This window comes from Dipodomys merriami, unplaced genomic scaffold (assembly GCF_024711535.1).
Source record: "Dipodomys merriami isolate MVZ:Mamm:240054 unplaced genomic scaffold, mDipMer1.0.p SCAF_18, whole genome shotgun sequence".
Taxonomy (NCBI): Eukaryota; Metazoa; Chordata; class Mammalia; order Rodentia; family Heteromyidae; genus Dipodomys; species Dipodomys merriami.
In genome coordinates, this window is record NW_027203159.1 from 5,851,858 (window position 1) to 5,877,500 (window position 25,643).

Below are 25,643 nucleotides of genomic sequence, written 5' to 3' on the forward strand. Positions count from 1 at the left end.
TCTGCAAAGAGGAGAGTTTTATTTCTTCTTTCCCTATTTGGATCCCCTTCATGTCTGCATCTTGTCTTATTGCTGTAGGTAGGCATTCTAATACTAGATTGCAGAGAAGTGGAGAGAGGGGGCATCCTTGTCTTGTTCCTGAGTTAAGAGGAAATGGCTTTAGTTTTTCACCATTGAGTATAATGCTGGCTGTAGGTTTGACATATACAGCCTTTATTGTATTGAGGAATATTCCATGGATTCCTAGTTTTTCCAAAACCTTCATCATGAAGGGGTGTTGGATCTGTCGAATGCTTTTTCTGCATCTATTGAGATAACCATGTGGTTATTATTCTTGCTCCTGTTGATGTGATGAATAATATTAATTGATTTGCGAATATTGAACCAGGTTTGCATCGCTAAAATGAATCCTGTTTGATCATGGTGTATGATTTTTTGGATGAATTGTTGAAGTCAGTTGGCCAAAATTTGGTTGAGAAGTTTGCATCAATGTTCATCAAAGAAATGGGTCTATAGTTCTCTTTCTTTGATGAGTCCCTTCCTGGTTTTGGGATGAGGGTTATGATGGCTTCATAGAATGTGTTCGGTAGTGAGCTTTCTCTTTCAATTTCATTGAAGAGTTGGAGGAGTATTCTTTGAGCTCTGCTTTGAAGGCCTTGTAGAATTCCGCTGTAAAACCATCTGGTCCTGGACTTTTCTAAGCTGGGAGGTCTCTTATTGCTGTTTCTATTTCAATGCTTGATATGGGCCTGTTAAGCTGGTTTAACTCATCTTGGTTTAGTTTTGGCATGTCAAGATTTGCTAGGAAAGGTCCATTAATGTCAAGTTCTCAAACTTATTAGCATAAAGTTTTGAGAAGTATTCCCTTATAATGTTCTGAATCTTGGTTGTTTCCGTGGTGATGTTTCCATTCTCATCTCTGAGTTTATTAATTTGGGTGTGTTCTCTCCTTTTTCTGATAAGGTTTGCTAAGGGTCTGTCAATTTTGTTAAGTTTTTCGAAAAACCAACTCTTTGTTTTGTTGATTCTTTCTATAGTTTTTTGGATTCTAATTCATTTAATTCTGATTTAATTTTGATTATTTCTTTCCGTCTACTGGATTGGGGTTTATCTTGCTGCTCTTTTTCAAGGAGGATTAGATGTGTCATTAAATTGTTAGTTTCCGATCTCTCCAATTTGTTGATGTAGGAGCTCAGAGCTATAAACTTGCCTCTGAGTACTGCCTTTGCTGTGTCCCAGAGGAACTGGTAATTTGTGTGTTCATTTTTGTTGAATAGCATGAACATTTTAATTTCCTTTCTAATCTCTTCCATGACCCACTCATGATTCAGCAGTGTGTTGTTCAGCCTCCATGTGATACCGAATTTTCTTTGGTGGCTTTTTGTGTTGAGTTCTAATTTTATTCCCTTGTGGTCAGAGAGAATGCAAGGTATAACTTTAATATTTCTGAATTTAGACAAGTTTGCTTTGTGGCCTAAAATGTGGTCTATTTTAGAAAACGTTCCATGTGCAGCTGAGAAGCACGTGTATTCTAATGCTGCTGGGTGAAATGTTCGGTAAATGTCTGTTAAGTTTAGTTGATATATGCAGCTGTTTAGATCTGCGGTTTCTCTGTTGAGTTTTTGCCGAGTTGATCTATCTAGTGGGGAGAGTGGTGTGTTAAAATCCCCAACAATTAATGTCTTTGGATCTATATGGGATTTGAGGAAAAGTAGTGTTTCTTGGATAAATTTGGGTGATCCATTGTTTGGCGAATTGATAATTAGAATTGTAATATCCTCCTGAAGGAGAGATCCTTTAATTCATATGTAGCGACCTTCTTTACCTCTTCTCACAAATTTTAATTTGAAGTCTATTTTATCTGATATTAGGCTTGCAACTCCCGCCTATTTATGGGGTCCGTTTGCTTGGTAGATTTTGTTCCAGCCTTTAACATTGAAAATGTGTTTGTTTTTACAGGCAAGATGTTACTCCTGCACGCAGCAGATAGAAGGGTCTTGTTTTTTAATCCAACTAGACAGTCTATGTCGCTTAATTGGAGAGTTCAGGCCATTAACGTTAAGAGATAGGACTGAGAGGTATTTGGGAGTTCCTGCCATGTTATCCACCTTCTTGAGGGCTGCGAAAACTGGGTTCTTCCTATGGTTCTGGCATTTTCAGTTTGGGTGCAGTTTCTTGGCCTTTGTTGCGGTCTTGTTGGTTTTCTATGTGTAGGACATCTTTAAGAATCTTTTGTAGGGCTGGTTTGGTGGAGATGTATTGTTTCAATTTTTCTTTGCTCTGGAAGGTTTTTATGTTGCCTTCAGTTATGAAGGAGAGTTTAGCTGGGTACAGTATTCTTGGTTGATAGTTGTTTTTTTTAGGGCATGGCATAAGTCATTCCTGGTTCTTCTTGCTTTGATCCTCTCTGCTGAGTAATCTGAGGTAATTCTAATTGGTTTTCCTTTATAGGTGATTAATCTTTTCTCCTTGACAGCTTTAAGGATCTTTTCCTTGGTCTGGGTTGATCCTGTGTGGATTATAATGTGACAGTGGGATGTCCTATTCTGGTCTAGTCTATTTGGGGTTCTAAAAGATTCTTGTGTCTGAATAGGCCTATCTTTTTGTATGTTTGGGAAGTTCTCAGCTAGGATCCTGTTAAACAAATTTCCTAGAACATTAACTTCTGTTACTAGGTGCTCCTCTACACCCATTATCCTTAGATTGGGCCTTCTGATGGTCTTCCAGGTGTTGGATAGACCTATCATATTTCTTGGACTTGTCTTGGATGGTTCCATGTTCTTTCTCTATAATATCTAGGCTGTCTTCAATCCCTGAGATTCAATCTTCTGCATGGTCTAACCTCCTGTCAAGACTCTCTACTTTGTTTCTTATTTCTTTTCCTTCTAATTGGTCAGCTTTGATGGCTTCAAGTTCTTTGTTGAAGCTTTGTTTTAGGTCTTGTATGAATTTCTTTACTTCCTTAATTTGGTGTTCAGTGTTTGTTCTCAAATCACTTAGTTCATTGGTTATGGTTTCTTTGGACTCCCATTCCTTCTGTTGGTTTCCATTCAGCATTCCCTTTGTGGTCTCCCTAACTTCCTTCAGCTCTTTGTTAATGGATTCCATGAATGCCTTTAGTGATCTTTGTGTATTCTCTAACTGGTCTCTCAATTCCTGAATTACTCTTTGATTAGCTTCCTCCAGTCTGTGGGATTCTTGCAGTTTTCTTTCTTCCCATTCGTGGGGTTCCTGCAGTTCTCTTTGAGGTTCCTCAGCCTGCTTGCGCCATTCCTCCCTTTCTCTTTGAGTATTCTCTATTTGTTCTTGCAAATCCTGTATCAGTTTTGAGTAGCTTCCTCACGCTTATGATATTCCTGTATAAACTTCTGGGATGCCTCCTCTCTCTCCCTATCACGCTCATACCGAGTCCTTTGTACATTGTCAAACTTCCCATTTATCATGTTTGCTATTAGTGTTTGTAGAGCTATTTGGGAACTCTCCTCTGGATTATTCTTTATCTGTTCTAATCCCTGATTATCAAGATTGGGAATTGAGATACCGGACATTGCCATTTTTCTTGTGTTTTTCCGGCTTACTCTGCCCATTTGAGATGAAGATAGCACCAGTTTTGTGCTAGAACCGTATCTTAAGGCAACCATCTATCAAAGTTTGTGTTTGTACAGTCAATAGTCTACAGATACTATCTAGTTCAACAGATACATCTATTCAACATCAAACAACTATATGTAAAAGGACTTTGAACCGCAGAAAAGAATTTGGAAAACCAGAAATTATTAGGATTAGGGAGAGATGTGGGTAAAAAATAGGAATAGATTGGTGTGGGGAGGCACAGGGAGAGTTAACTATGTCCTAATCACAATGCAGGAAATGGGTTGGGTAGGATGCAAGTAGAGAGAGAGAGAAAAAGAAGAGACGAAAAGGGGAATTAAAAGAGACCAGAAACGTAAAAAATAATGTTATTATAGAGGTTAAAAGTCCGTCTATTTGGAGAGGAATGTGAATATGTTGAGAGGAAGGGAGGGACATAGAGGAGATGTGAAAAACTTTAAGGATAGGAAAGGGAGAAGAAAAGATCAGAAGTTCAATAGAGGTAGACAAAAAAAAGATAATTAAGAAAGAAAGAAAAAGAGAAAGAAGACAAGAAAAGAAAGGAAAATGCTCATTCACATATTCCTAAAATAAAAATTATAAGAGGAGAAAAAAAAAGTTACTGGAAAACAATTATTTTTTCAGAAGAGGCAAAAATTAAAGTTTAATAAAAGTTTTAGAAGAGAAAAAAATTATATATATATGAGATCCCCATTGCAGGTTAGTTTTCTGGGAGGGTCATTTGCTTTGAGAATCACAAAAGAGGGGGATGCGGTGATGAGGCTAGGTCTGGGTAGAGTTGAGGCCTTTCAACAAACTGTCTTTTCCCTGGGGCTATTTTGTGATAAACTCACAGCGCCCCAGCCTGGAGCCATTCTCATTGTTTCTGTTTTTCAATTGATTGTGGTGGCTCTAGAGGGAGGGCAGCCTCCTGCTCTGGTTACCCAGTGAGGCAAGCCACTCCAATGGCTGGTGCCTGGGCTGGGTGACTTTTCCCTGGATGGAGCTGAGTCTGGCAGGTCACTTCGCCGTTAAGTTCTTGTGACCTGCTAAATGACTCGTTTTATTCCAAGGTCTGAGCTGGAGCTAGAAGTTCCTCCGAGCTTTGTCGGTATCCATGATGGAGATCACCAGTGCTGGGGGGGAGGGCTTGCCTTCCCTCCTCTGCTCCCTGAGAAGGATTGAGAATGTTGGTCTTGTACTCACGCGGAGTCTTGGATCCTGGGTCGTCTCTCGTCTGCAAACTGCAGGATGAAGATGTCCCCTCCTTGTCGGTTCTTGTTGGTGTTGAGTAGGATCCGCTCGCTTGTCCGCTGTGTCTGGCTCCTTCATCCTGGACTCTCTGTGTCTCAGGCATGACCCAGCGACAGTGTTCGCCGCCGCGACCCTGCCGCCACAGCAGCAGCTGCTGGCAGGCGCTCAGACATGTCTCCTTGGCTTCCCCTCTCTTGACTAACTCTCTGTCCTGTGATGGCACACTTGGTGTGATTCTCTGGCTTAGGACTGTTCACTGGAACTCTAAAATTGCTTTCTATGCGAGAGCTTGTTCAGATTCCAGCTTCTCCTCCGCCATCTTCCCAGAACCTTGCTTGGTTTCTTAAGTCAGTTTGAGCAGGCAGAAAAATGCTCTGCCTTATCCAGGACTTTGTGATCCTCCTCCCAGTCTATTTCAGTGGGAGGGAGATCTGTTTTGAGTATCACAAAAGAGTGAGATGGGTGTTTCTTCCAGGTTGGAGTTGCTGTGATGGAGCTAGGTTCTGGGTAAGGTGGAGGAGGTCTATGAGCAATCAATAGATTTTCTCTGAGGGGTTAGCTCCAGGCCCAGCCTGGAGCCTTTCTCAGGGTTTTTATTTACTGAGTTTCAATTGTCTAGGCTGTAATGGGGAGTGGCAGCCTCTGGCCTTGTTTGCCCGATGACGAAAATCATTCCTCTGGTGGCAGAGCTTTCTCTGCCTGGGCTGGGTGACTTTCCCCTGTGTGGAGTTGGGCCTGGCTTGTCAGGTCAGGTTTCTGTGGGAAGGAGCTGCATTCCCACCACTACTCTGTGAGTAGGAGTGAGGATGTCAGGGTTCTACTCATGCTAGAGTGTTGGTTCCTGGGCTTTTTCTGTTCTGCAATCAACAGGTTGAAGATTTCTGGTCCTTGTCAGTTCTTGCTGGTGGTGAATAGAATCTGCTTACATGGCTCTCTTCTGATCCGCCCTCTCTTTGTTGATGTGGCAACCCTGGCTACCAGCAAATGCTCAGATCTGTCTCCTTGACCCAGCTGCCTGGATTTTCCCTCTCTGGCCAAACTCTCTCTACTGTGATGTCACACTTGATGTGATTCTCTAGCTTAAGACTGTACAGTGGAACACTAAAATTGCTTTCTATGTGAGAATTTGTTTATCCTCAAGCTTTCCTTCTGCTATCTTCCTCCGGACCAATCAGGGTGTGTGTTTTCTATCCCAACTTCACATGCTTAGTTTTGGCTGTCCACAGAAGCCAAACAAAATTTAGTCCCCAGAGTTGCTGCTGCTGCTGCTCTTCCTCCTCCTAATTTTCAACTATATTTATAAATTACTTGTTCTCATTTTCTTTTCCCTTGTGTGGATTACCACCCATAATAATGTTGATAAACCATCTCTTCCCTTGGTTGGAAATTGCAATGTAATAAAAGTACAGATTTTAATTTTGGTTTTCTTTTTCCTCTCTTTTTGCCTTTGGGAGCTTTCATTTAGAATCCTCTTGTATGCTTCTTATTTTATGATGTTTGTCTTCCCATTTCAAATCAGAATGTATTTGACAAAAATTTTCAGGAGGTAATTGTGTCATTTTGGATATCAATAAATATGAGGTGAGCATTACAATTTCATTTCAGGTTAATTGTTTTTCACTTTTCTGCCTAAATCAATCAAATACTTGAGACCAGAAACAAAGACGATAGTTCTTTTACACGGTATGTTCAATTTATCAGTTAGGAAGTACAGTCTAATGTCCAGAGGCATATTGTGTATACTGACTCTTACACCATGATCATATTTTCTGTATTCTTGAGGAAATGCTTTTGAGAACTTAAGAGAGTAAATAATTCGCAGTGCAAAATTGATATATGTGATAAAGCTACCTCTACCATTTACAGAGTAATCAGATATTTGGATGAACTAATCAGTTTTATGATAATTGTTTAGAAGGGACAAAACAAATAAGTCTGAACACAGGAGACATGAACAGAGTTTTGAAATTTATTCCACGAGTCAAAATAACAACAGTTAAAAATTACCTCAAGAAACATATCCAGTAGATACTGCTGTCATAGTTACCTTACATAAAATTATTACCTCCCCGAATACAACCATCATGTAATTTGGTTGAATATTGCAAGATCATTTATTTAACATATTTTTGTTTATTTTGATATTATTTTTTCCTGTATTTGGGTTTGATTAAAAATTGAAGAACTGTTAACTGTTACCCCCCTGCATAGTATTTTTACAATAAAAAATGTATTTTTGAAAAAGCAAGAACATGGAGTCAAGGCCCTTCTTGATTCCCCACTCAGTTGGCCATGTTTTGACTGGACCTTGGTACGTGATGTTAAATGGTAATTATAATGGTAGTTGGAATCTCTAAAAAGAAAAAAAGAAAAAAAGAAAAGAAAAGAGAAAGAAAATCTGAAATTTGGTTTAAATCTGTTTGGTTCAAAATAAATTGACTAAGATAACACAAAAAATATTTTATTGATTGCTGCTAGTATTAGGTAATGAATATGACCATGTAATAACAGGCACGAATTCAAACATACACATTTATACTAAAGTTCAAATACTACTTCCAAATGTACTTTATTATGCTTAATTTCATGTGATAATTATAAGAGTCAATACTTTGTGATTACCACAAAGTATTTCCTTAAAGAAGGGATATATATTGCTTGTGTAATATTAAAATTTGCCAACAAACAAAATGCATGAACTATGAAGAACCGAGTGAAGGAAGGCTACCTTTCTAAATCTTTCAGTGTTGTCAAACATTAATATTCTACAACATTTTGCTTGAAATCAATGGAATAATGTTTTGTCTAAAATGGTTCTCCATGATTATGTTAGAACAATTGTTTTGATTATTTTTTCTACCGTGAGTCAAAGTAAAATTACAATCTTCTAATATACTAGAAGAATAAGTAAGTATCATATTAACTGCACATTTTGAAAATAATCATATGCCATAAACATATGCTACCCATATTGTATGGTAACTGCCTCCATAAAAAGGTTAACAATCAATTTCACAAATGGGCATAATCACTAATTACTACTTGTTTTTTCCATAAAAACTTTCATTGTTCATATATAGTGCTGTCATGTACATCTTCCTTTCTGAAAATACTATTGATTTTTAGACTGTATTACACATGAATAAAGAATACACTAAAAATCTCCCTTTTTTTTGGGGGGGGAGGAGGTCTGGTCTTGGGGCCTGAACTCTGGGGCTGGGCGCTGTTCCTCAGCTCTTCAGCTCAAGGCTAGCGTCCTACCACTTGAACCACAGCAGCACTTCTGGCTCTTTTCTTTTTGCTTATGTGGTGCTAAGGAATCAAACCTAGGGCTTCAGGCATGCAAAGCAAGTGCTCTACCACTGAGCCACCTTCCCAGTCCCCATATTTTCTTTTAATACATTTTATTTTATTTTAAAGTTGCTGCCCAGAGGGATTACTGTTACAAGAGTAAGGCATTGAGTACATTACTAGTTGATCATTATTATCTCCTCCCTTATTGTTTTCCAACAACCCCTCCCTGCCCCACCTCCCACAATCTCCACCCCCCCATTCTTTCCTCTACTCGAAGAGGTAAGGTTATTTTCCAATATACTATTCTGTGGGTATCATTGTTGCAATGGGTCATCCTATGTCCCTGTTTCAATATTTTATAATTCCCTTTCCCCTTCCTAGATTAGAGAAATGTATATACAAGATGCAGTGTACTGAAATCAATTAAGGTGACAACAGGGGATTATCATAGCATGAAAAACCAACAAAGGAAACAAAAAAATACATAGTACATTTAAAACAACTACAACGAAGACAGAACTCTTGAGTCCATATCTTGGAGTACATTTCACTTATCAACACCTGATCAAGACATATGTTTATATTTTAAGATCTTTCAGCTCATCCTATAAAATTATCCTATATGGATACAAATAACTGCAAATAAGGGAAACTATGGGATGTAAATTTCATTAGGAGTTCCTTTCTTAATGTGGGTTTTCCAAATCTTTCATTTTCTTAATAAATGGGTTGTGTCGTTCTTTCTTTTAGAAGAATAGAATGCCTATATATATATATATATATATATATATATATATATATATATATATATATATATATATATGTACCAAATTTTCTTTATACACTCATCTACTGAGGGGCATCATGTTTGCATTCATATCTTAGGGTGAATAGACTTGCAATGAACACAATTGTTCATTGCAATGAACACTTTGTTCCAAAGTGGAATTGCTGTGTCATAAGAGATCTCTATGTGTAGTCTTTTGAGGAACTTGCATACTGCTTTCCAGAGTGGTTGGATCCATTTACATTGTCAACAAAAAGGAAGTAGGGTTTTTGTTTTGTTTTGTTTTGTTTGGCCACATATTCTCCCGCAAATGTTGCTAATAGATTTCTTGGTTATAGCCATTCTCACTGGGGTGAGGTGGAATCTCAATATTTTTTTGATTTGCCAGATTTTTTGTTTATGGCAGCAAAGTTCAGCATTTCTTTCCGTATTTATTGGAAATTCTTATTTTCTTTCCAAAGAATTCTGTCTTTACGTCTTGGCTCACTTGATCGTGGGGCACTTGTTTCTTTGAGTATTTGTTTTTGAAGGAATTAATTTTTTGATAATGAGGCCTTCTTCCATTTTGTAGCTACAGAAAATATTCTCCCAATCTGTGGGTTTTATATTGACCTTGCTAGATAGGTCCTTTGCACTACAAAAGTTCTAGAGTTTCCTGCAATCTCATTCATCCAACTTTTCTTTATTTGTTGTGTTTCTTGGTCTTTATTAAGAAAATTTTGGCCTGTGGCAAGGAGCCCTGAAGTTTCTCCTATTCCTTCCTGTAAGTTTTTCAAGGTTTCTGCTTTTCCTTGGAGGTCTTTGGTCTATTTGGATTTGGTTCTTGTGCACAGTGATATGTATGGATCTAATTTTAGTTTTCTAAATGGTTTATACAATTTTCCATCAATAATTACTGAAAAGAGTGTCTTTCTTCCATTCAGCTTTTTTGGTTCCCTTATTGAAGATTAGGTGGCCAGTTCTGTGGGTTTATTTATGTTTCTTTGGTTCCATTCCATTGGCCTTCAGGTCTGTTCTTGTGTAGTTATTCTGTAGTTATCCATTACGTCTAGTTGATTTATGTAGTTCTTTAGGTTTGTGTTTGCTCTGTTGATTTTTGCCAGGTTGGTCAATCTAGCTGGGATAGTAGTTTGTTATGGGATTTTAGCTTAGGAAGTTTCGACCTGGATAGGCTATCCCCTATTCCATACTGTAATATTTTACAATATATAAGCGTACTTAGAGATCTTTGATCCATTTGGACTTGGTTCTCATACCAGGTGATATATAAAGATCTACGATGAGGTTTCTTTCATATGTATCTCTTTCTGCCTGCACCATATTTAGAAGAGTTCTCTTTCCACTCTCTGAGCAGGACATAAGAATGGCCAAAAGACACTTAAAGAATTCGTGAAGTTGTCTAGCCATAAAAGAATTGCAACCCCTTTTGTCATTGTATTTTTTTCCAGTGCCCTGCAACTTGTAAATATATTTTTCTAATTTCAGGAGGGACAGGGATAACAAAATGTTGAACTAAGTATACAGAATGACCCGCTATAACAGCTACATGTACAAGGCACTATGTTAAAAATGAAATTTACAACTTTGCAAGGTATGAGGGGGCTGAGTTGGTGGGGTGGATAGGAAAGGGATGGTAGGGGAAAAACAAAGGAGGGGGTAACAATTATGGATATGAAATGGGATCATTACCTTGCTTGTGTAAACTTAACCGCTCTTTACATTATCTTTCCAATAAACAGTATATATGAAAAGAAAAACAGAAAAAACAACATTGGAATTCCACGTTACACCAGTTAGGATGGCTATAATGAAGAAATTTAGTATGAACAGATGCTGGAAGGAATGTGGCCCAAAATGAACTGTACTGCATTGTTGGAGGGATTGTAAAGTTGTTTCACCACTTTGGAAAGCAGTATGGAGATTCCTCAAAAGACTAAACATAAAGCTCCCCAATGACCAGCAATCCTACTTTTAGGCACTTACCCAAATGATCACAAATTAGGCCATACTAAAGCTACCAATACAACTATGTTTATCACAGCATTATTCACTATAGTTAAGATATGGAAATAACCTAGATATCCCTTGGTAGTAGATGCATCAATCAACAAAATGTGATATGTATTATATATATATAAATATATATGAAATACGCAATATATATATGTATAAGATTCTATGCACATCAGAAAAAATGATATGGCACGATTTTTTAGGACATGGAAAGACTTGGAAAAAATTACATTAAGTGAAGTAAGTCAGACCCAGAGAAATTTAAGTCCCTACAATATCTAGTATATGAAGCACAGAAATCAAAAGCTATGTACACATGACCATATAAGCTGATGCCAAGAGATATAGTCTCCAAGATAGGGACACAAGAAATTTTTATCTTTCTTGCTGTTCTTTTTAATGTACTTATAATGTACTATATGATTTTATATTTTTTGTATGTTCTTCCCCCATGGTATAACCCCTGTTGTCACTGAATTTGATTTAGGTGTTCTGCTTCTTGAATATATATTTTTCTAATTTGAGGAGGGGAAGGGAAATGACAAAATGCTGGATGAACTATTTTAACAATGTGATGTATAAGACACTATGTAGAAAAAGAACTTTAACAACTTTTGGTGGGGGAGGGACGAGTTGGGGAGTAGGGAGGTAAGGGAAGGTAGAGGAAATACAAGGATGAATAACAATGCTCAATAGGAAATGGATTCATTATCTTGCTCATGTAACTGTGACTCCTCTGTACAGTATCTTTACAACACAAACACGTATGTTTACATTTATGCCTATATATGTATATCTATGAAATAAATGTATATATATGAAATAAATTCACAATATTTGACTACTGAATACCCTTGCATTTGTCTTTGATACAATTATAGTCCAACAATGCACAATAAGAAAAAATTAGATGTTAATTTCCGGTTTCAGGCTGGCAGTAAACATATCTATTTTCATCTCGGGAAGTAGGGTTGAGTTTACTCAGTTCGTGAAACAGAAGTGAGGATTACTGGCTACTTGGTCCCACCCAGAGAAGACTACACAGAAGAATTCATTGCTCTGTGAAACCTAGGAGTCGGATATCTTTCATCGTGGGGATGAAGGGATACTGAACTTGTTTGGTGAATCCAGCTAACTTTAGGAGACAGGTAACAATATCTTATCCTCATTTCCTTCTTCAACATCTTACATACACATACTATCCATTTGGCTCTTAGACATCACTGGGATATTTCTCTATCTCTTTTTTGCTGTTTTTCCTTTTTTGTACCTTTTTTATTGTAAGAATGAGGCTTACAAAACACTTGGTTGAAAATGAACTTTACAACTTTGACTAGGGGGGTAGTTGTAGAGGTGGGAGGGAAGGGAAAGTAGGGGGAAATCAAAGGAGGAATCAAAAATGATCAATACTAAACGTGCTCATCACTTTGCTCATGTAACCGTAACCCCTCTGTATTGCATTTTACAATAAAAAACTGATATTTCTCTTTTAATGGATTTTTTTCTTTCTACCATGCACATCACAAGATATATTTATTAAAATTTTCTCCAAGTGGGCACTATGGTTCACAAGCAGAAAAGTTGATCTTAGGTAAGTTGATATTCGGCGAAGATAAGGAGGGAAGATAAGGAGGGAAGGGAAAAAAGAAATTGTTTAAATAGGAATACAGGTGGACCCATTGCAACAATGAGATGTACAAGACGTTATGTCGAAAAATGAACTTTACAACTTTGGCTGGAGGTGGGAGGAGGGCAAGGACTATCAGGGAGGGGGGCAGGGGTGGAGATGGGAAAAGATGGGAAGGGGAAACAAAGGAGGAGGCAACAATGCTTGATAAGAAATTTATTCATTACTTTGCCCATGTGATTGTCACCCCTCTGTACGGTATTTTCAAAATTAAAAAAAATGAATCAAAATACTTTACTTCCCCACACTTCAGAAAATAACAATTTCCATTCTGGTGATTTTTTAACTCACTTATTCTTGTCACTTTTATTTGGTTCATATCTTTAAGTGTCTTCTGACACTACTTCATAATCAATTAGACACTGTTCTAATGAAATTTACTACATATTGAACAACAGCCCCAATCTCAAATTTTGACTCTCAACAATTTGCAATGATTCCTTTGCTTTGTGGTACATATCTTCTCTAAGAATCATTTATCTGAATGTTTCTTCCTATTTATCTTATAATCATAGTAGAAATTAAGATTGATGGAGAAGAATGGCAAATCCTCCTATAGATGTGTGTATATTTGTAATACGGGTTTGAGATTTGTAAAAGGGTATATGGAATTGGTTAATTTAGACATCCATAATTTAGAAAATGTTTTCCCAATTTGCTCCAAAGTTGTCATGACATCTTTTCCTTTATTGCTATAATGAAGAAAAAAGCCTGAACATTATGGAATTTGTTGAGATCAAAATTAATACATTTCCATAGCTTGCTATACGTGATCCTAGTCTGTGAAGTAGACAGAGAAATCAATATATTTCAGTTTACGTATGTTTAGCTGCAAAAAGATTTAGAGATGAATATGTTCTATGTGTTTGCTTTTCATTTCACTAAAGGAATCAGAACATTTAAGACATCTGATTTTGAAGTATTTAGTCACTACTTTTCTCGAAGAATTTTTCTCCCCACAGGACTTCCTGATATTTTTTGCCTGTCACAATGTAAGAAGGTACACATATTTTTAGAAATCATTTACCTGCTCCATTTCACCTTAATTTCTTCATTTATTGAATCATATAAGTTATATTCACAAGAACATACAGTACAGGGCAGAGAGCAATTCTCCTTATGAACTCTGAAATTTTAGATATGCTCATAATTATAACTTTGAGTTTTTATATGCCCAATTGAAATATAATAAAGCAAATAAATTATGGGCCTTTTCTTGATTGAATTGTAAATGAGCAGGTGAATCATGGAGCCCTCCATGACGTGTACCTCAGAAGATAACAGAGGTAACAATGCCAAACAACTGAACCAATAATTATTTAACTAGAATGAATAGTGTCATAATATAAAAAAGTAAGAACTACCTAACAGGAAGTGAGAATACCTCAGAAGGTAATTTCCACAGTAAAACTTTTTGTCATAGTTTAAATCTTCATTTTTCTAGTAGGGATTCCTAATTTATTCTTTTAGGGGAAAAATGATTTGTATTTTCACTAATTTTTTGCTTTTTTCCCAATGTACTTTTTCATTTTCAGAGGAATCTCTGGATCCTGAAAAGTTACTGTATTTTCCCTATGATAATAATCACAAAATCAGGTCGTGCAGGTTTCCACACCATCTGGTGAAATACAGAAGGTAATGTTTCAGTGAAAAACGTTGGAACCACATAAAGTCTTCAATTCATGAATAAATTTGGATTTTTTAAGAGAAGTGTTGGAAAAGTATGTGAATGATGTGAGAGAATGTGTGGGAAGAAATGTAATGGACAGATTTTTATATTTTTTCTGAAATCTCAGCAGGAGGTAATGGAAATTATGACAGTGGATGTGCAATTTCTTTATTTTTAGAGAAGAGCATAGGCAAGATGTTTTGTGTTAGACAGTTATTTTAAACTGTTTGATAGATTTCACTTACTTTGGTGGTGGTTTCTTCTTGCCATTGCCTAATGGCTGAAATACAAATTAGACATTCTTAAAGGTTAACTTTTAATATGTTAAGACATCTAATCTATTATCATACGATCTGAATTTGACTTGAATTCTTTAGATTTCAGACCATGTTTAAAAACTGATATCATGGAGATATTCATTGTGTCTCTTTCTGTAAACAGGGTATTGATTACAAAATTGCTCTCAATGTGATAAAAAATTCACACTATTTGAAGGTTGACCCAATTGTATGTAGAAAATTATTTTTCCCCTAAGTTAACAAAGCTAATGTAAGTTCTGGATCTGAAGGACAGATGCTGTTTCTGCTATGTTTTTAAAAAAGACACCTGTGATGATCCATCATTTGAGATGCTTTCAAATATCCTTTTCTATCTCCCTTTGTATACATTCATCAAGTTATATAAGGAAACATTATGCGAGTAAACAGAGGCCAATATTCTGAACATATATATGTTTCTAAAGTTTGATAAAATTATTCATGGAGACTAGCACTGGTTCTTCATGTATGAAATCATATAAATGAAGGAGTTTGAGATCTGAGTATCATTTTTTGATATGGGCCTGGACACAAGGTTCATAGAGACTCTTATATAAACTAACAAATGAGAAAAAGAAGAGTTGCTTTGCCTAAGTAACCAAGCCACCCACCAACTGCCCAATTAACCCAATGACCCGCTGCCCCACCAGTCAACCAAACCATCTATTCTGAGTGAGGTCAGATCTGTGCCAGAGGGGAACACAAACAGAATTTTTCATGTGATTTGACACAAAGCCCTAAATCTCATTCCATTCCAGGGACTAATGTATCTCTTACCATCGCTACTCCCTCTCACCTCCCCCCATCCCCTCTCTCCAGCACATCCTGGCACAGGGCTTCCTGCTGTCACTGCCTCCTATGGCTGAACTGGCTACAGCATGGCTCTATGCCTTTCCCCGATGGTAATTCTGTGGGAGTATATGGCCTTGTGGTTGATGGAGGTTAAGGAGTTGGAGGAGGAATAGAAGGAGTAGGAGGAAGTGGGCAGCTGTTTCCTGTCTCCCTCTGGACTCCTACCTGGGACACTGGGGAAGGTAACCAACAAACGTTGATCACCAGAATCCTGTTTTCCCTTCCCTCTCCTTGTCATTTGTGTCAATTTATTCCCACCCACCCTCTTGCACAAATTTCCAGGCTGGATCAAGCACTTCCTTGCCTTGAACTGGTAATTCAGAATAGCCTGAAGTTGAACTGTGATCCATTAGCTTTTAAAGTCCTTACCACAATTGCAGGACTGGAATTTCAGATACTTACCAGGCACTAGGTCCTAATCCACTTCCCAGGACATCCATATGCACAGCGAGACCAAGGAGGAAACTAAGTCTGTTCACACACCCTAGCCCGCAATGACATGTGAGGACTGTGAACCAAAGAGCTCCCTCCACAGTGTGCCATGATCACATCTTCTACCTCACTTCTTATTTCCCTTCTTCCTTACTTTCTGCTTCCCCTTGTTCTTCCCCTTCTTCCTCTCTTCATTGTTTCTTCTTTCCTTCCTCTTTCTTATTTTGTATTCCCTCCTTCCTCCCCATCTTACTACCTTCCATCTTTCCTTTCCTTCTTCCCTCTTGCCTTCTCTTTCCTCATGCCCTTCATCAGTTCCTTCCTTCCTTTTCACCTACCTCCCTTCATTCCCTTTTCCTTCCTGTTTTTCCTCCTCCCTTTCTTATTTCATCCTCCCTACCTTTATTCCCTGCTTCCTCCCTCTCTTACATCCATTTCCTCCCTTTCTTCCCTTCTTCCTTCTTCCCTTCTTCCTTCTTCCTTCACTTCCCTCCTTTCTTTATCTCTTTCTTTCTTCTTTCCTTAGTTCCTAACTCTCTTCTTTCCTTCCAGTCTCTCCTCCTCCCATTTTCCTTTGTCTTTTTCTTTTCCCTTTAGCATTACTCACTCCCTTCTTTCCTTCCCTACCTGTTTGCTCCCTCCTCCTTCCTAGCTTAGACCGTCCTCCATTTCCTCTTCCATCTTTCCTTCACTTTTCCTTTCCCTCATTCCTTCTTTCCTTCCTTGCTTTCATTTTCTCTTCCAGTCTCCTTTCTACTGACCCTCCTGGTTCACTTCCTTCCTGCCTTCCCTCCACTTGCCACCTTCCTCCCTCCTTCATTGCCCTCCAACCTTTCTTCTTTCGTTTTCCCTCCCCTTTCCCTCATCCTTTGCTTCCCTCCCTCTCCTTCCTTCATTTACTTTCTCTAATTCACTGGATGTCTCATCCCTTCTCCCTGAGGCTCCCTTCTGCTAAACAAAACAGATATGACAAAGACAGGCCTGGTCCATGCCACCAAAGGGAATCTACAAGAATAAATCTGACCTTCCACCATCGGCTTCCTATGCACTCGGCTTCCCCAAGGGAGGAACCTGGATACTCCATGTATGGAAATAGGAGGGAAGGAATGCTATGTTAAAACAAGTAGATGGCAACAATACTTGATAAGAAACGTACTCATTACCTTGCTCATGTAGCTGTAATCCCTTTGTACGGTATTTTCACAATATTTTTTTTTGAAAATAGAATCAAATTCTTAGGAAGACAGTTCCAAACAAACAAACAGCAATCATGTTGTGGCTTTTCCACACAAAGAGAAGGAGGACAAAGAAAAGGAGTGGGAAGAAAAGAGGAGGAGGACAAAAGAGAAGCAAAGAAATAAGGAGATTCTTCCACTTAACAAAGGAATGTCATTGGAAACCACATACTGCTTTCCAACGTGGCTGAAAAAAGTTTACCAACAATGCAGTAACTTTCCCTTCTGGCCACATCCCCTCCAGCATCTGTTGTTATTAGAGTTCTTGATTATAGTCATTCCATCTGGGTTAATGTGTTTATCTCAATGTTGATTTGATTTCCAATTCTTTTATAGCTTGGAAGACTGAACAGTTCATGTGTCTATTGGCATCCTTTTTTACTCTTCAGAGAAGTTACTCTTTGACTCACTTATTTATCAGGCAGTTCTTTTTTTTGAAGATTTGTTGTTGGGCGATTTAATTTTTTGAGTTCAAGTATATCTTAGATATAAGACCCTTGTCCATTGTATAGCTAGTGAAAAATTTCTCCCAATCCGTGGGCTTTTTATTGATCTTGCTAGCTATGTCCGTTGCCATGCAGAAGCTGTGCAATTCCATGAAATCCCATTTATTCAAACATTCTTGATTTGTTGTATTTCTGTGTCTCTATTAATAAAAAATTCGTCCTGTGCCAAGGAGACCTAGGGTTTCTCCTATTCTGTCCTGTAATGCTCTCAGGGTACCTGCTTTAACTCTGAGGTCTGTTATCCATTTGAATCTGGTGCAGGTTGAGATATCAGGATCTACCTTTAGTTTCCTACAAGTGATTAACCAATTTTGCCAACACCATTTACTGAAGAGACTGTCTCTCTTACAGTCTATTTTTTAGCTCCCTTATCGAAGACTAGATGGCTATAGATCTGTGGTTCATTTCTGGGTTTTCAATTCTATTCCATTGGTCCTGAGGTCGGTTATTATGCCAGTCCCAAGCTGTTTTGATTGCTATGGCTTTATAGTAGAGTTTGAAATTTGGTATTGATATTCCTCCAGCACTGTTTTTTCTGTTGAAGATCATTTTTGTTATTGGGACTCTTTTATTGTTCCACATGAATTTTTGGCTTGCCTCTTCTATTTCCTTGAAGAATGAGGTTGGAATATTGTTAGGTATCACATTGAATTTGTAGATAGCCTTGGGAAGTATTGCCATTTTCACTATGTTGATCCTTCCAATCCAGGAGCATGGGAGGTTTTTCCACTTTCTAAGTTCTGTTTTGATTTCCTTTTTCAGGTTTTTTAAAGCTTTAATCCTAGAGGTTCTTCACTTCTTTGATTAAGTTAATTCCTAGATATTCTATTTTTTGTGAGGATTTTACAAATGGACTTGCTTTTCTGATTTCAGCCTCGCTTTTCTCATTGTTGACATACAGAAAAGCCATTGCTTTTTGAGGTTTAATTTTATACCCTGCTATTTTGCTAAAGTTTTGAATCATCTCTAGTAATTTGTGAGTGGACTCTGTGGGATTCTTTAAATACAAGATCATATCATCTGCAAAAAGGGAGAGTTTTACCTCAACTTTTCTTATTGGAATCCCTTTTGTGTTTGCATCTTGTCTTATTGCTGTAGCTAGGCATTCTAATAATATGTTGAAGAGTAATGGAGAGAGTGGACATCCTTGTCTACTTCCTAAGTTAAGAGGAAATGGCTTTAGATATTCTTCTTTAAGTTTTCACAATTAATTATAATGATCGCTGTCGGTTTGTCCTATACAGCCTTTATTGTATTGAGGAATGTTCCTTGGATTCCTATTTTTTCTAGAGATTTCATCTGAAAGGGGTGTTGGATCTTGTCAAATACTTTCTCTGCATCTATTGAGATTATCATGTGTTTCTTATCCTTGATCTTGTTGATGTGATGAATTATATTAATTGATTTCTCTATATTGAACCAGCTTTGCATCCCTGAAATGAATCCTGTTTGATCATGGTGTATGATTTTTTGGGTGAATTATTGAAGTCGATTGACCAAAATGTTGAGAAGTTTTGCATCAATATTGACAGCAAATCTCATCAGAAAAACAAGAGAATAGACCCAAATAAACAAATTCAGAGTGAGAATGGAAACATCACCAAAGAAACAACCAAGATTCAGATATTATATGGGAATACTTCTCAAACTTTTATGCCAACAAGTTTGAGAACCTGGAAGAAATGGACCTTTATCTAGCAAATATCGACATGCTGAAACTAAACCAATATGAGTTAAACCAAATTAGCAGGCCCATATCAAGCATTGAAATAGAAACAGCAGTAAGAGACCTCCCATCTAAGAAAAGCCTAAGACCAGATGGATTTACAGCGGAATTCTACAAGGCCTTCAAAGCAGAGCTCACACCAATATTCTTCCAACTCTAACTGAAATTGAAAAAGAAAGATCACTACTGAACTCATTCTATGAAGCCATCAAAACTCTCATTCCAAAACTATGCAAGAACTCATCAAAGAAAGAGAACTATAGACAAATATTTTTGATAAACTGGCATCTTCTTATACATACCAGAAAAGCTTTTGTATAGGCATTTGGCTGGACCTCAGGGCCCTTTCAGTATCTCTAATGTCGTTTTGTTCAAGGCCTATACTCTACTACTTCAAGTCAATATGATGCTTTCTGTGTTCTAGTGCTTCATTGGAAGAAAGATTCTAATATATTTTCCTTCTCCTGCTTACTTTTACCCACCATCCATAATTCTCACTCTCCTAAGTAGCTATGATTGGAGATGTGAGCCTCCATCACCCAACTTGAAAATTTTACACAAGAATATCTTAATGGAGTTTCCTAAATGAAGGAATAGGAAGTTTGGGAATATTGACACTCAACGGCTGTTGTTTTTATTCTTTTTATGTGATAGCACACTTCCTGATACACATGTGTAGAACTCTGTACTAGATAAATATAAATATCTTCTTATTTTCAAAACTATAACATGAATATTAGTGATTTTCCCATTTTTATTAATTTGATAATGTAGGTTTCTAAACTGATATGAAAAGAAGCAGTGTGATGGTACTGTACATAGGTGAAAGTGGCAAATTTGAGACAATACCATCAACACTTACATAGAAATATATACATGGAAATATATGGGCAATATCTGTTCATTAATTTATCATCTAGAAATATCCAAGGCCAAGTGACCTATACAAATAGAACTGGGAATGTGCACAAAATGATATATTTTCTTTGTGCCTCCTAAAGTAAATCAGATTTAGTAAAGAAAGATTCCTTCCATAATAAGAAAGAAATCATTCCTAGTGTTTGGATTTTAAAAACATTTCACCTTTTAGACTATTTACTTTGCGATTTATTTTGTGGTTGTGATAGGGCAGATAATGCTTATTTCCAGTTCATGGATTAAGGATACTCACCTCAACTTGTGCTTCTGTCAACTGAAACATAAAAATGGGATAGACTTCTTGACAAGGCTTCATATCATGTTACTATTCTTTAATATGATGAATTACATGACAAGACTCGTATGCCTTGTTGGAATTTTTTTGCATTTGTGCAATTCTCCAGGTATTACATCTTTCTTCAGGTATTCATTGTTACTAACACCCTTTTTATCGCCCATTTTATGTCTAGTAATAAAATCAGAGGAAATTTTACAGTGTGTTCAACACAGCATGAAAAATAAAGTAAACTTGAACAGTATAGTTTGCAGTCTCAAAATATGTGTGGAGACAGACAATCTACAGACTGGACTTTTTATGAAAGTTGCCAATCAACAGTAACACAGAACAAATTGGGCCTCAAATTTTATGTACTCTGGATTATACTTGAAGTCCTGAAATCCTCTGATGTGGCTGTCAGAATAAGATAAAATTGTAAAACCACGTGTTTTAGTTGTAGCAGCATATAAATGGCACTGCCTGGATGGAAAGGTGGCCAAAATATAATATTCCTTAAATATTTCACATTGCACATCTGTCGTTCTTCTTGCCAATAATAAACCTAATTTTCTTGAAGAAGTAGCATAGCGTATACTCCTTTTTGAGGAATATATACAAATCTGTGTGCTCTCATTACCTATATATGTTATAGCTTATCATTAATTATATATTGGAATTATATATTGAGAGTAGAATGATCAATACTCTGTTATACTAAATTATAATTATTTTCTTGTGAAAAGATGTCAGTGTTCTTTAGAGTCGTGTAATCTGAATATCATTAACTGAGATGTATTATTCCGAATTTATATTGAAATGTCATACAAAAAATGGACTATATTATAAAGAATAGAACGAATTTTACAGATAGAAATGTACCCAATATAATCTGAAATCCTACTCAAATATATTCATAGATAGAAGTTCGCAGTTTGATGCCACCCCTTTAGCTAGAGCTTTATTTCTCCCCGTGGTTCAGTGAGGAATTTCAAAGAATTATATGTAAGTGTGAATTGCAGAGAATTTTCATCAAAAACACTGAGAGTAAATTGGCCATCACAATTATTTTTTCACTGCGTTAACATTTAGGTTACAACTCAGTTTCTTTGCCCCAACTGAAACTCCATTGCAGCTCTGTACTTAGAGCACTCTGCCATGCTTCTGCTTATGACATCTGAAAACTCACTTCCAACATCAAACTGGATGAAATGGTTCTAATTCGAATTAGTAGTATTTTAATTCTTGAAGTCATTAACACAGTGTGATGAATCAATGGACAATTACCAAGTGTGGACTTTTTCACCTTTCAAAGTGAATAGCAAAGGAATTATATTATTCTTCCTTTCATCCTTTGGTCTATCCATTACTATGTTTATACTGTTACAAACTTCCCATGTGTTAATCCATGCAAGGAAAATCGATACCTAAATATTACAGTTTGTCCTATCAAGGAATTAGTGATGAATTTTAATTATACTCGAGGAAAATACTATCAGGATCCACCAGCATTAAACATAAGCCATTTAGGAAAATTGCCCATAGAATATGGGAAGTAATTTTTTGTATAATGATATCTTCCCCAATGGGAACATAACTTCCCCCATATTTCACCATAAATTGTATTTTTCTTAAACTACAGAATTTCATGCATGGATTATTCCTTCATTCTGGAATACTTTAAAGCCTACGCAATCATTTCAATGTATAGCCTTAGTATTATATTCAAGTTCAGGCACGAAATGTCACTGTATTACCTGAAATTTAGGACAAAAGTATTATTAGAAACAAAACTCCCTCACACACACAACTCAAAAAGAATCAAAAATTCACTATTCGATGCTGATGCCCTGCATCTTGTATATACACTTCTCTAACTCATAGAGGGGAAGGAGTAAAAACAAAATCCTTAAATAAGAATATAGGTTGACTCATTTTAACATTGAGATTTATAAAACGCTACACTGAAAACGAACCTTACAACCTCGTCAGTGGCGGGGAGGGTATTTGTGGAGGTGCGAGGGAAGGGATTGTAGGGAGAAAACAACGGAGGAGGCAATAATACTCAATAGTAAATGTACTCATTAACTTGATCATGTAACTGTAATTCCTCTGTACAGCATTTTATACAATAAAAATGTACAAAAAAAGAAAAATCAGTCACTGAGAAGCCTCTAACAAAGCTTATTGGAAAAAGCTTAAAGGAAAAATAACTTATATTGTCAAATCTCGTAGAATTCACAAACTATATAGAACGTGATAATGACAGTTTGCCTTGTGGAAGTTAAAATGTGTTTGTGACTAAGTATCACTATTCCACAATACTGTGAAATATGTTAATATTATGTGAAAAAAAGTGAGAGAATGAATGGGTTAAGAGACGTGGGTGACAATGTTATCAGACACTTTGTACTCATATACTATTTTGTAGAATGGGAACTTCTTTGTACAAATATTTAAAGGTAATAAAAAGAAAGAAAAAGAATACAAAGGAATATACAATAAACAATATCATGAGTAAAGAAATTGTTATAAGATATGAAGCGTATATAAAGGATTATACCAGTATCCTATGAACAATGCTATTCCTAGTAATTTGAGGATTTGAAAGAAGTATACTTCATTGATGGGAATGAGAGAATAAACCACTGACTCAGAAAATATTTTTAAATTGTGTACATCTGAGCAAGTATTATTACTAAAAGATACAAACAGCACCTAAAACTAAGCAATAAGGAAACAATTGATTCCAAAAATGGGCAAAAACTAAATATATCCTTTATGAAAAGAATATAGAGCAAGCACACAAGCACATCAAGAAATACTCAACATCATATATTTTTAAAGAACTGAAAATTCAAACAAGGCATTCTCACTACACAGATAGTGGAGTGGCCAAATTCAAACTACTGACAACAACAAGTGTTTGGGAGGAGAAAAAGCAGCAAAGTTTTATTTTATGTTAGTGGGAATTCAAAATATGTCAGCCACATTGAAAGAAAACTTGGGAGTTTCCCAAATAAGAATAATATACCATATTAAAAAAAGATATTGAAGCAGTATAAAATGCTTAGTCAAATCTAGTAACTAGATATTATTTTTGGTAAACTACATACCTAGAGGTGGTATTTCTCTTTCTTCATTTGAAATGAGATTAAATTATTACTTGGTCTGACTTCAAGTTACATAGACCACTCTAAACTACATCACTGTTTTCTTTGACATTTATAACTAACGGCAAATACAGTCCTTCGTATACATCATTTGTACTTCAAATCACCATATTTGAAATTATTTCAGTCAAGTACTGAGAAGTGAATTTCTATCAGAGAAAGTAATACATGAAGGAAATAAAATTTAAAATGGCTGTTTTAAAAGTTGAATGTTACTTGCTTATTTAATTATAATTTGCCTCTTTTTCTTTTATTTGTTATAAAGAAATCACACCAGTAACAAAATTTCCTCCCATTCATCTGCATAGGCCAATATCAAGCATAGGTTTCTGGAGATTTTCTTATTCTATTTAAGAACCATAATCTAGAAATTAATGATAATTTGTTGCATACTTGAGGAGCATGAGTACTCTTTATCGCTGAAAGTAGATCTTTATATATCATTTGCACCAGAACCAAGTCCAAATGGATGAATGACCTCGAAGTAGGTTTATGTATTATGTAATGTTAGTATCAAATAGGGGATGCACTATCGACCTGGATACCCAGGTATGAACTTACTAAATTAAAAACCCAGACTCAATCAATCAAGGAGTGCTGAATATATAGGATTGCATGCAATAGAGAACATTTGCATGGCAATAGTCAGAGGTGGAAAGATAAATTGAAATACAAAACCAACAGTTTGGGAGAATATCTACTCAAAATCTAACGATAAAAATGCAAAGATCCGGAGAACCTGGGAAGATGGCAGAGGAGAAGCTGGAGGCTAAACAAGCTCTCACATAGAAAGCAGTTTTAGAGTTCCAGTGAACAGTCCTAAGTCAGAGAATCACACCAACTGTGCCATCACAGGCCAGAGAGTTAGGCCCGAGAGGGAAAATTCAGGCAAAAACATCTGAGCTCTTGAAAGCAGCCACAACCACTGCAGCAGCAGCAGTGGTGGTGGCGGCCGGTCGCCATACCTGAATCACAGAGAGTCTGGGATGAAGAAGCCAGACACAGCGGGGGACTAGATTCTACTCAACACCAGCAAGAACCTACAAGGAGCAGACCAGAGACGACTCAGGAACCAAGACTCGACATGAGTAGAAGCCTGATGTCCACACTCCTTCACAGGGAGCAGAGGAGGGAAGGCCACCCCTCCCACCCCCAGTACCAGAGATCTCCATCTTGGATACTGACAGAGCTCAGCTGAGCTGCTAGCTCCAACTCAGACTTTGGAAAAAAAACTAGAGTCATTTTGCAGGTCACAAGAGCCTAACCTGACCTGCCAGACTCAGCTACACCCAGGGAAAAATCACCCGGCTCTGGTGCCAGCCCTAGGAGTGGCTTTCTTCACTGGGTAAACAAAGCCAGAGGCTGCCCCTCCCTTTAGCAGCCTGGACAATCATTTGAAATTCAGTAAACAGAAAACCTGAGAATGGATCCAGGCTGGGCTCTGTGAGTTTCTCACAAATTAGCCCCCAAGAAAAGCTACTGATTGCTGAAAGGCCTAAACTCTACCCAGAACCTAGCCTCATCACAGCATCTCCAAACTTGAGGAAAAAGCCATCTCCCGCTTCTGTGATACTCAAAGCAGATTTTCCTCCCATTGAACTAACCTGGGAGGAGGATTGCAAAATCCTGGGTAAAGCAGAGCATTTTTCTGCCTGTTCAGACAAACTGATTTAAGAAACCAACCAAGCCACAGAACCACAAACAGACCAGAGACTACAACAAGAGGCTGGTTACAACCACAAGAGAGATACAGGATTTATCCCACTGCTCTCAAAAAAATCAATGAACTCGTTCTTTCGGTCTTCGTTCGGCGGGAGGGTGGCGGGGGGCGGGAGGGAGGGGGCGGAGAGGCGGTTCGTTCGTCTTCTTCTTCTTCTTCTTCTTCTTCTTCTTCTTCTCTTCTTCTTCTTCTTCA